Source organism: Dipteris shenzhenensis, chromosome 9 (assembly GCF_047967505.1).
Source record: "Dipteris shenzhenensis isolate YYH24624 ecotype China chromosome 9, Dip_SZ_1.0, whole genome shotgun sequence".
NCBI lineage: Eukaryota > Viridiplantae > Streptophyta > Polypodiopsida > Gleicheniales > Dipteridaceae > Dipteris > Dipteris shenzhenensis.
In genome coordinates this window covers 48,577,804-48,592,921 of record NC_141604.1, presented here as the reverse complement: position 1 = coordinate 48,592,921, position 15,118 = coordinate 48,577,804, and the positions used below count along the sequence as shown (strand labels likewise).

The 15,118-nt window shown below is 45.3% G+C and overlaps 1 protein-coding gene and 1 pseudogene across 1 annotated transcript in view; one reads left to right on the top strand and one right to left on the bottom strand.

The window, feature by feature from the left end:
* Positions 1-15,118, top strand: part of LOC147898768 (DEAD/DEAH box RNA helicase family protein) — a 178,657-nt gene that overhangs the window by 100,029 nt on the left and 63,510 nt on the right. The gene's annotated exons all lie outside the window — the stretch shown is intronic.
* Positions 13,837-14,859, bottom strand: LOC147898769 (uncharacterized; annotated as a pseudogene).

Sequence of the window (15,118 nt, the reverse complement as noted above, 5' to 3'; positions counted from 1 at the left end):
ATTCTATGGAAGAGACACTTCTATTGTAATGTACCCTCTCATCAAGGGTTACACCCTTCACAAGTGTTCCACGAGACACGTAGATACCCAGAACGCGATATTCGTCACGAGTTTGCTGTCCATCTTTGGAGAGATTTTTACCCCTCAGCTTCAGCATCTCCAGGGTACTCTCCACCTTCTTCAGCTCACAGATATCCTCCTGTACAGGTTGTACCTTCCCCAAGATAGTATTTACACTTTGAAGGCACTCCTCCTGGATATCCTCCACTCCCGACAGCAGCTCCTTATCCCTTCTCAGATCCGTGGACTCTGCAACCTACCCCTGTACTCTCACGAGCAGTAACACCTATTTCGGCATTACTAGTGTTACCTCCGACAAGACCTCCTTTACGAGACTTCCACGGCTGGTTCCATCATGCTTCCCTTGTCCCCTCCAACATGAGCAACCTTAGGGAGCAGCCCGAATCTTCTTCCAGGAATGGTACAAACTAGAGCGCAGATTAGTGCTTTTCTCACAGGGATCTTAGATATGTCGCAACGCTCACGTGCAGCCTCTCCAGAGATAAGCGACTCAAGTCCAAAAAAGACCCCTGAAGTCAGCTTACAAGGCGAAGCACTACTTCAACTTCAAATTTCCGAGCTTCAGGACAGCATCTCCGACTTGGTCCAGAAAGTCCAACAACTCGAAGATTCTTGCAGTACTACACATACAAAGGATGACGTGACGCAACCAGACGACTATGTGGACTCATTCCCACCTGAGGTAGAAAACACTGAACTCCGTGCCCTCTACCGGTTACTCCAAGCTTCCAAAACTAAAAGACTTGACATTAAATTTTCGGAAGCCTACACTGGTCAACGAAATCGCCGAACAGTTGACCAATGGCTGGCAAAACTGCGCATGTACTTTGATACTGTTGACCTCACCAAAGGCAAAAAGATTGCCTTGGCAGCCTCCCTCCTCAAGGATACAGCCTTCCTATGGTGGCAACGACGCTTAAAGGACGGCAAAAGTGTGTTAACTTGGGAACGTTTTGAACACGTGCTCCGTAAGCAGTTCATACCTGCCAATGTGGACTTGCAAGCACGTTCAAAAGTGAGACAGTTGGAGCAAACAGGCTCCCTGTCTTCCTACATCTCTCAGTTCAACACATTGGTGCTGGAGATTGATGGTTTAAGTGATGATGATTGCCTTCATGCTTTCATCTCAGGCCTAAACCCCTCGTTATGCATTGATGTCCTCAAAGCAAACATCACCATCGTAGCTGGCGCTATTGCTTACGTAGAGCGCATTACAGATTTCCAAAACATAGGGAAGCAGAGTGCTAATAGAACACAGAACTCTACTATGGCCAAAGGTGCTCGCCCTCACGATAACCCCAACTTTAGAAAAAACTCAGGTAATCAAGGTCAACAACAGTCTCAAGATCCCCACAAGTCTCAGAAATCGTATGCTGGATTCCAACACAAGCACTCCTCCAAGGATCGCGCCTCTTCTTCTTCACAAAGTCATCCCCAACATAAAGGTGCGGCCACTGATAAGAATAATAACTCCAGCACAAAAGGACTTTATACCATCTGTACAAGCGACCATAGATGGTTCGATTGTCCCAAGCGACCAAAGCAAAATTCCAATATGGAACCTAGCACTTCCCAAATAGAAGATGCTACCCCAGCACAAGACAAGAAAGGCAAATCCCCAAATGGCAAATACCATCCACATGAGCCTTGCCAGCAATCCCGAACCTTCCTTGGCGACTCAAGTACTTTGTGTCCAAGGATCGATTCGTGGAACAACGGGCATTATCCTCATCGACAGTGGCTGCTCTCATAACTTCCTAGCTAGTTCTATGGTCAGTCCCATGGACTATTAGATTGAACTCGCAAATGGAACTACCTTCTTGTGCAACACTTGGATCAAAAACTTGTCTTTTCGCATCCAACATTATACAGACAAGTTGAACTTCGACATCATGCCTCTTTCTTGGTACAATGTCATACTTGGACAATAGTGGCTCTACGACTCTGATCCATCAATAAGTTTTCGCAACCATACTATCCAGTTTGTCCAACATGGAAAACTTATTGAGCTAACTGGTTTTAGGGACTCTTCTTCAACCCCAGTTGCCTCTACCCTATAAGTAAAGAAGTGGGTTCGTAAACGTCAAGTAACGACTTCACTTCTGTTGGTTACGGCAGTAGAGGAGACACCAACAAAGGATTCTCCTGAATACCTCAACCAACCTTTTTCTAGCCCTACTTGGATATTTTTCCATAGGAATTGCCAGAGCAGTTACCACCTCGACGACCAGTGGATCACCCAATTGAACTTATTCCTGGCAGTAATCCACCGTTGAAACCTCCTTATCGGGTTTCTTACACTGAAAATGAAGAAATCCAAAGACAGGTGACCGAACTACTCGATAAAGGTCACATTCGGCCCAGTCGCAGCCCTTTCGGATCTCTCGTACTACTTGTGGAAAAAAAGAATAAGTCAATGCGCCTCTGCATTGACTACCGAGCCCTCAACAAGCTCACTGTAGGCCATCCTTTGGTGGTTCTAGTGATGCCCTATAGGCCATGGTATGTGCCTTGTAGGCATAAGTGTAGGCACTTATTGTGTTAGTGCCTTCTATGCCACATAGGACACATAGTCCTATGTGACACCTAGGACACTTAGTCCTAGGCCTAGATACAAGTACTTTGTACTTGTGTTTAGTAACGTTATCCATCTATCTAAGTTTATGTGACTATCATCTTTGACTCGTCCTGTACTGCACACACACTCTCTCTCTCTCTCTCAATCGTTACTTCAGTGGTATCAGAGCAGGTTTTGCTCTAGCCTTCTAGATCTCCTCAGCCCCGAGCCTCCATTGCTCATTGGAGTTTTTTCTGCCTTGCTGGTCGACAAGAAGGACGCCGTACACCCGTCGGCGCCGTACATTCGTACCTTTCGTACGTTAGCAGATCTGCATCGTCGCCGTACATCTGCGTTGAAGGACGCCCTACACCCGTCGGCGCCGTACTGTACTCCGTACTTGTGTCGTACATCCGCCATACACCCGTACCTGCAGTTCGCCGTACGTACGGTACATTCATAGTACTTTTGTACCGTACGCCATTTTGTACCCTCGCCGTACAAGGTACATACGCCGTACGATTGTACCTGCGTAGGAGTACAAGACATTTGCAGATTTGGGGCTACGCCGTACGATTGTACTTGCGTAGGAGTACAAGGTACTTTCACCGTACCTTCAGTCGTCAGCGGTTCGTACCAGCTTCCCATACTACATACCTTTAGTGGTAATTCGTACAGCTTCATCTGGGTATTCCGTACAGTACCTTTTTTAGCATTGGCTGGAAACAGGTCCTTGGTCTCACTGCAGTCATCTACAGACATTTGCAGATTTGGGGCTTTTGCAGGACATTGGAAAATTTGGGGTTTTTATTTCCTTTCACCTCTTTTAATTGCAATTTCTTGCAAGAAATTGGAGTTTTGGGATTTGTTTTGCAATTTCTTGTTTAGATTGCAATACATTGGGTCAGATTGCAGGACATTCAGTTATATTTGCAGGACATTGTGTCAGATTTGCAAACTTTGGGTCACATTTGCGAAATTTCAGCTAGATTTGGGGCTTTTCTGAATTTGCCCTCTTTTTGGCTTATTTGCCCTCAATAAATTTGGGGCTTTTGCCAAATTTGCTGTTTTTGCAGTGAACATTGCCTGTCACAGTCACATTTGGGTCAGATCTGCATTTGCCCTTTGATTTGGGTCAGAAATTTGCAGATATTTGCTGTCATTTTTGGACAGCCAGCTTATTGCAGTGATAGCCTTGAGGCTTTTGGGTTTTCAGGTCTTTTACAAGTTATCACAGTTGCTATGGCTGGGAACAATCAAGATTTATTTGGAGTTCTTCGTGAAGATGATAAGTTGGATGGCACCAACTATCCGATGTGGTCTTATCTCATGAAACATATTCTTGTTGCAAAGCATTTGTGGAATATTGTTTCTGGGGCTGATCTGAGGCCAGCCAATCCTTCTGTGGTTGTTTCTACTGCTGCACCTTCTGTAGGTGGTACTTCTTCTGATGCCTCTTCCTCTAGCACTTCTGCTGTTGCTCTTCCAACTCAAGAACAGTCTAGATGGGATGCAAGAGATGCAAATGCACATTCATGCATTGCTTTATCATGCAAGAGAATCATTATTCCACACATCCCTTCTTGCAGGACAGCAAAGGATGCTTGGGATAAATTGGCTTCTCTATATCAGATTCGCAATGAAGCTCGTGTTGCATATTTGAGAAGGCAATTACAGGAAGTGAATATGAATGAAGGTGAGTCAATGGATGCATATTTGACAAAGGTCAAGGACCTCATGGAACAGCTTGCCAACATTGATGAAGTGGTGCCAAATTCACAGCTTGTCAGTACTACATTGAATGGACTACCAGATACATATCAAGGGTTTGCTACAACCCTTCGATTAGTGGCCATGGGTAATCCAGACCACTATTCTTTTGATCAGCTTGTTACTTTGCTTTTGCAGGAAGAGCAAAGTAGAGCTAACAGACAAGCAATTATTCCTGATCATGCATTTGCTTCACAGCAAACAGGAAGAGGCAAGGCTCCCAAGCCTATGGGCAAGCCAAAATCTGCACACAGCAGCTGCAATTCCTCTACGCATAGCAGCTGCAATTCCTCTCATGCATCTAAAAATACAGCAGATAAGGGAAAGAAGAAAAGATGCAACTATTGTCGCAAGCCTGGACATGACATTTCAGAATGCAGGAAGCGCATTGCTTCGGAGAAAAAGAAAGCAGGATTGACAGCTAATGCCTCACATGCCATTGAATCCCATGAGCCAGCAGATGCTTCACATGCACATGCTCTTCAGGATGATTGGGCATGGGCTGTCCATTGCTCATTTGATCCCTCCAAAGCTGATGCACTTTTTACTTCTAATGATGCTCAGTCCTGGTACTTTGATAGTGGTGCTTCCAAGCATGTCACATCTTGCAGACAGTTGTTTCATTCTTTAGCTGATGCACCTCGAGGGGGGACTGTTACATGTGCCAATAATGCTTCATATGCTGTAAAAGGAGTTGGAGATGTGCAGCTCACATCCATTTCCAGTCATCCTGTCACTCTGACAAATGTTCTTTTTGTGCCTGGAATTGAAGTCAACTTGATTTCAATTTCAGCAATTGCTACTTCAGGTTTCAGAGTAATTTTTGATGGTTACAGATGCCTAGTATATGATCTTCGTGATGACAATGTCATAGTTCTCACTGGCACCTTGCGAAAAGGGCTTTATCACCTTGATCATCATGCAGCTGCACTTTACACCGAAGCATTGGCTATTTCAGATTCATAGCTTGCTGAAACTCATCTGTGGCATGAGAGAATGGGCCATCTAAATTATAGAGCTCTTGCAAAGCTGCATTCACACCAGATGGCTAATGATGTACCTCAGACTCACACAGTTTCTAAACATGTGTGTGAGGGTTGTCTTTTGGGTAAGATGCATCGATTTCCTTTTCAAAATAATTGTCCAAAACTCTCACAAAGGAAATTGCAGCTAGTACACAGTGATGTCTGTGGCCCAATGAGGACAAATGCCATTGGAGGATACAAGTATTTCATGACTCTCATTGATGATTTCACAAGGTATTGTTGGGTATATCCTTTAAAGGCCAAATTTGAAGTTTTCTTATGCTTTCAGAGATGGCTGAATATGGTTGAGAATGAATCAGGCTGCAAGCTTGTCACCCTCAACACAGATAGGGGGGGTGAGTATATGTCAAAGGAGTTTGATGCATTTCTTTCCTCACGGGGCATTATTCACTCATGCACTACTCCTTACACTCCTCAGCAGAATCCTGTTTCTGAAAGGAAAAACAGGTCCACAATGGAGATGGCCAGATGTATGCTCAAGGCCAAGTCTTTGCCCAATAAATTTTGGCTTGATGCAGTAATGTGTGCCAACTATGTGCTGAATAGATCACCTACGCGGGCATTACAGACTATGACACCTTATGAAGCATGGAAAGGCAGGAAGCCTTCACTTTCACACATGAAAGTTTTTGGGTCTCTTGCGTATGTTCATGTACCATCTCAGCTGAGACATAAGCTTGATGACAAGGCAATCAAATGCATATTCATTGGTTACAGCCAGGAGAGCAGAGGGTATCGGTTATATCAACCAAATACTGGGAAGATTATTGTCAGTAGAGATGTGATCTTTGCTGAACATTCAGCTTCTCCTCTTGTGGACTGCAAAGCAAAGCCAGATATTGACATGTTTGATGCCTTTGAATCTTGGTTACCTCTACCATCATCAGAAGAGGATTTTGAGCAGCAACATGCGCCTCCTGCAGGCCCTCCACAAAGCAATAATCAGCCTCAACCTCATGCTGATTTGCAGGCTTCTCTTTCGGCACAACCCATTACTCATGATGCAGTCATTGAAGAAAGAGCTGTTAATAGACAGCAAAGGCAAGTTCCCAGATGGCTTCTTGATACATTGAGGGACAGCAAACAAGATCAGCCTTTTGCTGCCCGGACAAGATCAGGGAATAAACAGCATGGTCACTTTCTTGAGTTTGCACTCCTTGCTACAGCTTGCAATGAAGAGCCTTTGTGCCATAAAGATGCTTTTGACAGCAAAGAGTGGATGGATGCAATGAAAGCTGAGTTACAATCTATTGCCAAAAATGACACTTGGGAATTAGTAGATCTTCCACCTGGCAAGCATGCCATTGGAACGCGTTGGGTCTACAAATTAAAAAGAAAATCTGATGGCAGCATAGATCGATACAAAGCCCGTCTTTTGCAAAAGGGTATGCCCAACAACAAGGCATTGACTTTGAGGAGACATTTGCTCCCACATCCAGGATTACTACCATTCGATGTGTCATTGCCATTGCAGCCCATCATCATTGGCAAGTGCACCAACTTGACATCAAGACTGCCTTTCTTCATGGGGATCTGCAGGAAGAAGTCTATGTCACTCAACCTCCTGGTTTTGAGGTTGTTAATTCTGAAAATAAGGTATGCCGGCTTAGAAAAGCCCTTTATGGTTTGAAGCAGGCACCCAGGGCATGGTATGCCAAAATTCATGCACACTTACTATCCCTTAGTTTTCAGAATAGTCCCACAGAACCCACTCTTTATTTCCGTGGGCGTGGATCTGATTTTTTAGTGCTGATTTTATGTGGATGATATGCTTATCACGGGCCCCGATACTCAGCAAATTGCAGCTTTCAAGGCTGATTTGCAGCAGATTTTTGACATGTCAGACATGGGACGGCTCCATTATTATTTGGGCATTCAGTTTGCTCATGTTGAGGGGGGTATCATGATGTCTCAGTCCAAGTATATTGGACAGCTCCTTGATCGTTTTCAGTTTGAGGATTGCAAGCCAATCTCTACTCCAGTGGACCCTGGCTTCAAATTCTCAGCTCATGATGGGAGCCCACCATGTGATATCACTCTTTATCAGCAGGCTGTTGGATGCCTTATTTATTTATGTCACACCAGACCTGACTTGCAGTATGCAGTATCTCAGCTCAGCAGATTCATGCACATGCCCAGTTCACAGCATTGGCAGGCGGTGAAAAGAGTCTTCGGATATCTCAGAGGCACTCAGGATTTAGCCCTCTTCTATGGTGATCAGGGTTCACTTACCATGCATGCTTACACGGATAGTGACTGGGCAGGATGTTCTGGCACCAGAGTGTCACATACTGGCAATTGTTTTTTGCTTGGCAATTCATGTATTTCTTGGCTCAGCAAGAAGCAACCGACAGTTGCCACGTCTAGTTGTGAGGCTGAGTACAGGGCAGCCTTCATCGCTACAGTAGAGTGTGTTTGGCTTCGACAGTTACTTACAGATTTTGGTATTTGCCAGACATCCTCCACTATTGTCTACACTGACAGCCAGAGTGCTTTGGCCATTGCGCGTAACCCAGTGTTTCATGCGCGTACCAAGCATATTGAAGTTCACTATCATTATGTTTGGGAGCGGTTGTCAGCCGGCGACATAGAGTTGTCCTATCTTCCCACAGAGGACAACATCGCAGATATGTTTACAAAGGCACTTCCTCGTCCCAAGTTCGAAGTCTTCCGACAGGCTTTACACTTGGTTCCCTTTGTTACATGATCTGACATTCCTTGTACATTCATAGGTGGCTATATCCTTTTGGATGAACATGTGCCACCATGACCAGAAACTACCAGGTATTCTGAGACGTTTCCAGAATACTTCAGCCCATCCCATGGAGGGGGGTTTGTAGGCCATCCTTTGCTGGTTCTAGTGATGCCCTATAGGCCATGGTATGTGCCTTGTAGGCATAAGTTTAGGCACTTATTGTGTTAGTGCCTTCTATGCCACATAGGACACATAGTCCTATGTGACACCTAGGACACTTAGTCCTAGGCCTAGATACAAGTACTTTGTACTTGTGTTTAGTAACGTTATCCATCTATCTAAGTTTATGTGACTATCATCTTTGACTCGTCCTGTACTGCACACACACACACTCTCTCTCTCTCAATCGTTACTTCACTCACTATTAAAAACAAGTATCCATTGCCTCGCATCGATGACCTCTTCGATCAACTTCTACACGCCACATAATTCTCAAAGATTGATCTTCGTTCAGTTATCATCAAATTCGCATACGACAAGGCGATGAGTACAAGACAGCTTTTCGAACAAAGTATGGACACTATGAATGTTTGGTCATGCCTTTTGGGTTAAACAATGCCCCGGCCATATTCATGACACTAATGAACGACATCTTCAGGCCTTTTCTCGATAAGTTCGTCATCGTTTACCTCGATGACATCCTCGTTTTCAGCAGATTCCTACATGAGCACAAACAACATCTTCACAAAGTTTTTGAAGTTCCCCGTGCAAATTCTCTCTACATCAACATCGAGAAGATTGAGTTCTTCAAGACCCAACTCGAATATTTGAGACATGTTATTTCAGCTCAAGGCATCTCTGTGGATCCCAAGAAGGTCGAGGTAATCTGAAACTGGCCTACTCCTAAGAATGTTCATGATGTCCGCTCTTTTCTCGGATTGGCAAACTTCTACCATACAAAGGTCTATCAGTTTTCCAAAATCACAGCTCCTATGTCCGAATGTTTGAAAAGCACAACAGTTTATCAATGGCTTTTTGAAACAGAGTAGTTTCCAACAACTCAGGCAAGCACTCACTAGCACACCAGTTATGGCTATTGCTGACCCAAGCGTCTCATTTGAGGTCATGACCGACGCTTCCGACATCACTATAGGAGCAGTCTTGATGCAAGAAGGCAGAGTTATTGCTTTTGACATCCATAAACATTTCGATATCCAAACTCGATACCCGGTTTATGATAAGGAGTTCTTGCCGTTGTACATGCTTATCGTTCTTGGAAACATTATCTCATGGGAGCTGACTCGGTGGTCAAGAGAGACCATCACTCTCTAAAGTATATCTTTACTCAGCCAGTCATGAAGGCTCGACAAGCACGTTGGGTTGAGTTTCTGGCCAACTTTCACCTGACCATTGAGTACATTCCTGGACTACGCAATGTAGTTGCAAATGCTCTCAGCAGATTAACTCTAGCATCAGCTATGGTAATCTCTACATTATCTGTGGATGTTCCGAATTCATTCAAAGGGAAGTATTTCAATGAAAAAGACTTTGGCACAGTAGTACAAGTTTTTTCAAAAGATCAACCTTCGACTTCCGAACAGAAGATTTTCTCATCCTATTCTTATACGAACGACCTTCTTTATTATCAAGATTGCGTTTGTGTACCACATGACAAGGATTTTCGACGTCTTTTGTTAAAAGAGCATCATGTAGTTCCTTATGCTGCCCATCTAGGCATCGACAAGACTTATAGGTTACTCAGTACAACATACTACTGGCCTCAGATGAAAAGCGACGTCATCAAAATGGTTACGTCTTGCTTATCTTGTCAACAGATGAAAGCAAGCCAACAACTTCGAGCAGGACTTCTTCAGCCTCTTCGAGTTCCAACTGAAAGGTGGGAAAGTATATCCATGGATTTCATTACAACACTACCACGATCCTCCAGAGGTAACACTCAGATTATGGTAATTGTTGATCGATTGTCCAAAATGGCATACTTTGTTGCTTTCAAAAGCAGTGCACAGGCTCCGGACATCGCCAAACTCTTCATACAACACACCCGACACCATGGATTGCCCAAGAATATCATATCCGACAGAGATCCTAAGTTTACCAGTCACTTTTGGATTTCACTGTTCGAATCTTTGGGTACAACGCTACTGTTCAGTTCAGCCTACCACCCAGAATCAGATGGCCAGAGTGAAAGAGTCAACCAAGTTCTGAAAGAAATGCTTCGACATTATATTCAGTCACGCCTAGCAGCTTGGGAAGAGTATCTACCACTCCTTGAGTTTGCTTATAATAACTCTTTCCATAGTGCCATTAGCATAACTCCATTTCAAGCAGCTTATGGACACGCTCCGATTGTACGAACGAATTTTGTACTTCAACATCGAGTGGCCCTAGCTGATCAACTGGTTCAAGAAATGCATGACATTCTACTCCAAGTCAGGGATCATACTAGAAAAGCACAAGAGCGGTATCAACGGTATGCCAACAAACATAGACGTCACCTGGAATTTTACATTGGTGACATGGTGCTATTATTTGTAGCCCCACATCGCTATAAGACAATTAAGTCCGTGTTTCCTAAGTTGCGACCAAGATACTACGGACCGTTCGGGATCGTCAAGAAAAATTCACCTTTAAGTTACAGATTGAAATTACCACCATCATGGGATAAAATGCATCCGACATTTCATATTTTTTGGCTAAAGACGTATATTCCAGGCGATGAAGCAGTTCCTCCTGCAGGTGATTATGTCCCAGAAATCGAAGACGATTATGTTCTTCTTATTCCTGAGCGTATTCTGGACCATCGACAGTGAGAGACTTGACATCGACGACTTATCACGGAATTCCTTGTTCTTGTGAGATCTAGACGACTCCGACGCTACTTGGCAATGTGATGAAGACTTACAGTAGTACCCTGACATTTTACAGCAGTATTTTCAAAATTTATCGTGATAGTTACTACATTAGTTGATTATCTCCACCAGGGTCTTATTTTGAGTGGGAGGGGATGAGACTTATGGATGGTTTGATGAATGGACACTTGTGGAAGGGTATGCCCTTTTGACAGGACACTTCCTATGAGGCACAACCCTTCACAAGAGACATTCTATGGAAGAGACACTCCTATTGTAATGTACCCTCTCATCAAGGGTCACACCCTTCACAAGGAGTACACACCTCTTCATGCACATACACTTTGGAGTACACACCTTTTCATGTGTGACTCTTCACTCTCTATATAAGAGAGGCCCAACTGTATGGATGACACTACAGACACTACAGACACTCAAGCAATACAAATATTCCTTGTTCTCTGCTATTTCCGTCTCCTTTCTGTTCCTTAGCACATTTCTAAATATAGTAAATCTAGGATTTCTTACAAGTGGGGGCTGAAGTAGAAGTAGAAGCAGAGACTGAGGTTGAAGCTGAGGCTAAGGTGGATCTCGCCTTTGCTTTGATGTCAACCCCAAGCCTGCTTCGATTGTAGCGCGTGTTCACATGCTCAAGCTTCAGTTGTGTTCGCTGTTTTCTTTGGTCGTCTTTGTTGGTTTTATCTATCTCTTTATCTCGTTCTCCCTTCCCATTTCTTGAATCTTAGACTGACTTCTAGTTGTTTTCCTCTACAAGTCCTAGTGCGAGGAGCGGGAGTAGGAAGGCCCCTCCCATGGCGGGGGGCACTTTTGGGGCTGGACCTTGGGCATGCGCGGGGAGGGGGGGATTCGATCAAGAGGTAGGGGGAGGATTCGATGAAGAGGCGACCGGGGAGGGGGGCGGGGGAGGGCGGGGTAGGTTAGCTGCACAAAGGGGGGTAGGCAAGCTGTCGGGGGGGGGGGGGGTGCAGGTAGGCGGCTAGCTATGCAGGCGAGGAGAAGAGGCAGGTCGGCAGCTAGGAGCAGTAGCAGGAGGCAAGCAGGCGAGAGAGGCGGCAGTCAGTAGCAGCAAGGGCGGCAAGGGCAGCAAGGACAGGGGCGGTGGGAGGGGAGGGAGCAGTGAGGGGGCGGGGGTTTGGAGTAGCCAGGCGGTGGGAGGGGAGGGAGCAGTGGCGAGGGAGGGAGGGAGGTGCAGGCCATTCTATTGGCTATCCATAGGTGCCACTTATTCCTTGGTATGTGCCTTGTAGGCCTACTTAATTCAGGTAGGACTTTTGGTACACTTACCTAGGTCAGTTAGGACACTTAGTCCAGTTAGGGCAGTTAGCCTTAGGGTTTTGTTATGTTGTCTCACTCCACACTTATTGTTGCAGCATTTTCAGTACAACGGCTCGTTTTTGGCTTTCTCCCACTCATTTCGGAGCTTTCATTGATTGCCATAGCCAACAGTGGCAGAGCAGATCAGGGTTCTATCCCTCAGCCATTTCCAGCCACCCTGGTGCTGTTGGAGGCCTGTTCTCTTTCATTTCAGCTTATCTTTTTGCTGGTTGGCCCATTCCTCAAGGCTCTGCTGCTGCCTGAGACGTGTTCAAGCCATTTCATCGCAGGAAAACCTCTCTAGTGCTTCTCCAGGATAGACGCCTCAAGTGCTGCTGTTTTTTGGCGATTCCTCAGCATTTTCCACCTGTTCCAACCTGCTGCAGTTCGGCACAATGCATTTATGACAGTCTTCTTCACATGTGTGAGGCGTACAGGTGTACGGAGCATTTAATACGCATTTAAGGTGGTATGGAGCTGTACGGATTCAATTCGGAGCTGTTTTCAGGGTTTGCTGCAGTTGCCTTTCACACGTGTGAGATTCAGAGCATCTATTGACGTCAGTTTTGCACATGGAGGCCTGCAGCTGTTGTTGTGAACACTTTCAGCCACCTATTTTGGTGTTTGGAGATAGTTGCTTCTGTTTGGAGGCCTTTTTTGAAGCTCTTTTGCCTTCTTTTGCTGTTCTAACACCTCGGGCTACGAGCTTCTCACACGTCGCTGTTGCTGCAATCAATTTGTGGCTGATCATTTGTGCTCGCATTTGGAGTTCTTTCTTTGCTGCATTTTTGGGTCTACATCAATTGCAGGTACCCCTTGTGACAGCTACACATTTGCAGTGAAAAGCTTTGAAGCTTGTGCAGAAATTTGCTTTGGTTTTGGGAGAGTGTCCTTTCATTATTTGCTTTGTCAAATTGGTGCCTTTGCCTTGCATTTTTGGCACTATCGCTAGCAGCAAAGATGATCTTTTTTGTATGCTTGGGGCTGATGACAAGCTTGATGGCACCAATTATCTCAAGTGATCATACGTGATGGGACATGTTTTGGATGCCAAGAATCTATGGCACATTGTTTTAGGTTCTGAGGCCAGGCCTACACGTAATGCCACTTCTGGTGCTGCACCTACTGCCTCTGGTTCTTCTTCAGGTGATGGTTCTAATGTTACTTCTAGAACCCCTGCAGCTACTGTTACAGGCATAGTTACCGCGGAACGGGAACGTTCTGGGAATGTGAGACGCTAGAACGGGAGTGGATTGGGAACGTCGGGGAACGCCACGTCATATGACATGTCAGCATATGACATAAAATGACAACACATTTAAAATATCCAAGATTAAACTTTAAAGTCTTAAACATTAAAGATTTAAAGACTCCAGAGTCTAGACTCCAAATTGAAACTGAAAAGAAAGTACATCGCATGAGGATATATAATAGCTGAAAATACAAAAAGCTGGCTGCGGAGTACAATGTACATATGACAAAAGTATCAAGTATGACAAGTACAAAACTAGCCTCAAGGGCCAAGGTAACTGGTGAGTCAAAGACTAGTCATCAGCAAGTGGGATCTCATCCTCCTGTCCAGGCTGTCCCTCAATGTGCTCATCCTCATGCTGCTCCACATCATCCTCTCCCTCTGGCTGATCCTCACCATCATTGTCATCAAGATCAAGGGAAAATCCAATAAATGGCTCTGGAGTACACTCAGCCCTGAACTTGTTAAGCAAACGCAAGTTCGCATTAACAAATACAAGGTCATTTGCCTTCTGGACACCAAGCCTGTTCCTCTTCTTGCTTGCAATGTTCCCAAAACTGCTCCATAAGCGCTCACAGGGCGAGGAGCTAGCACCCTGGCTAAGCACTCGAATGGCCAATCTTTGCAGCAATGGTGTATCTGCCGCATAATCCTCCCACCACCATGCACTGGATATCTTGAACCTATCATTTTGTGCATCCTGCAAACCGAAGAGGCCTCTCTTTTGTCGATTGAAGGAAAGGTCTTCACGAACCCTCCTCCTATCATCTCCACTGGGTACAAGCCTCCTCAAGATATCCTCTCAACCCTGCACAACCTCTGCATCTGTCTCTTGTCCTTTACCTTGAAATTCTGGATCCACCACAAATGCAACAGCCTCTAATGCAGAGTGATACTCTGTCCACCTGCCTGTCGCAAGACGAGATAGCTCCTGTCTCCTACCCCCATCCAAAGTCTGTAGAGACTCTAGAGATAGGATTCTCTCAATCATCCTGTCTATCCCCTCGTACACCTTGCCAATGCAAGGCTCATCTCCATCAAGAAGCCTCAACATAAGAATGATTGGCCGCACAACCTGCAACAATGCCTCAGCAGCTTATCTAACCGCTGTCGCCGCCGTCGCACAGGAGGACACAGGCCGAAACGCCCGGAACGGGCGTTTCGTCCTACATTCCCGCACGTTCCGGAACATTCTGCCTAATAGACACGTTCCGTCGCCCGTTCCGAGCACGCCTGCAGCTCCGGACCGGCATTCCGACGTTTCAGGAAGGCGGAACGCTGTTCCGCGGTAACTATGGTTACAGGTGCTTTGTCTCTTACACAGGAGGAGATTCAGTGGGATGGTCGTAATGCCAAAGCACATGCCTTGATTGCTCTTTCAGTGAAATGGGTTATTATTCCTCACATCCGGTCTTGCAAGACAGCTAAGCAATCATGGGATCAACTTGCATCTTTGTATCAGGTGCGGAATGAGGTGAGGGTTGCCTATCTCCGCAAGCAGTTGAAAGATTT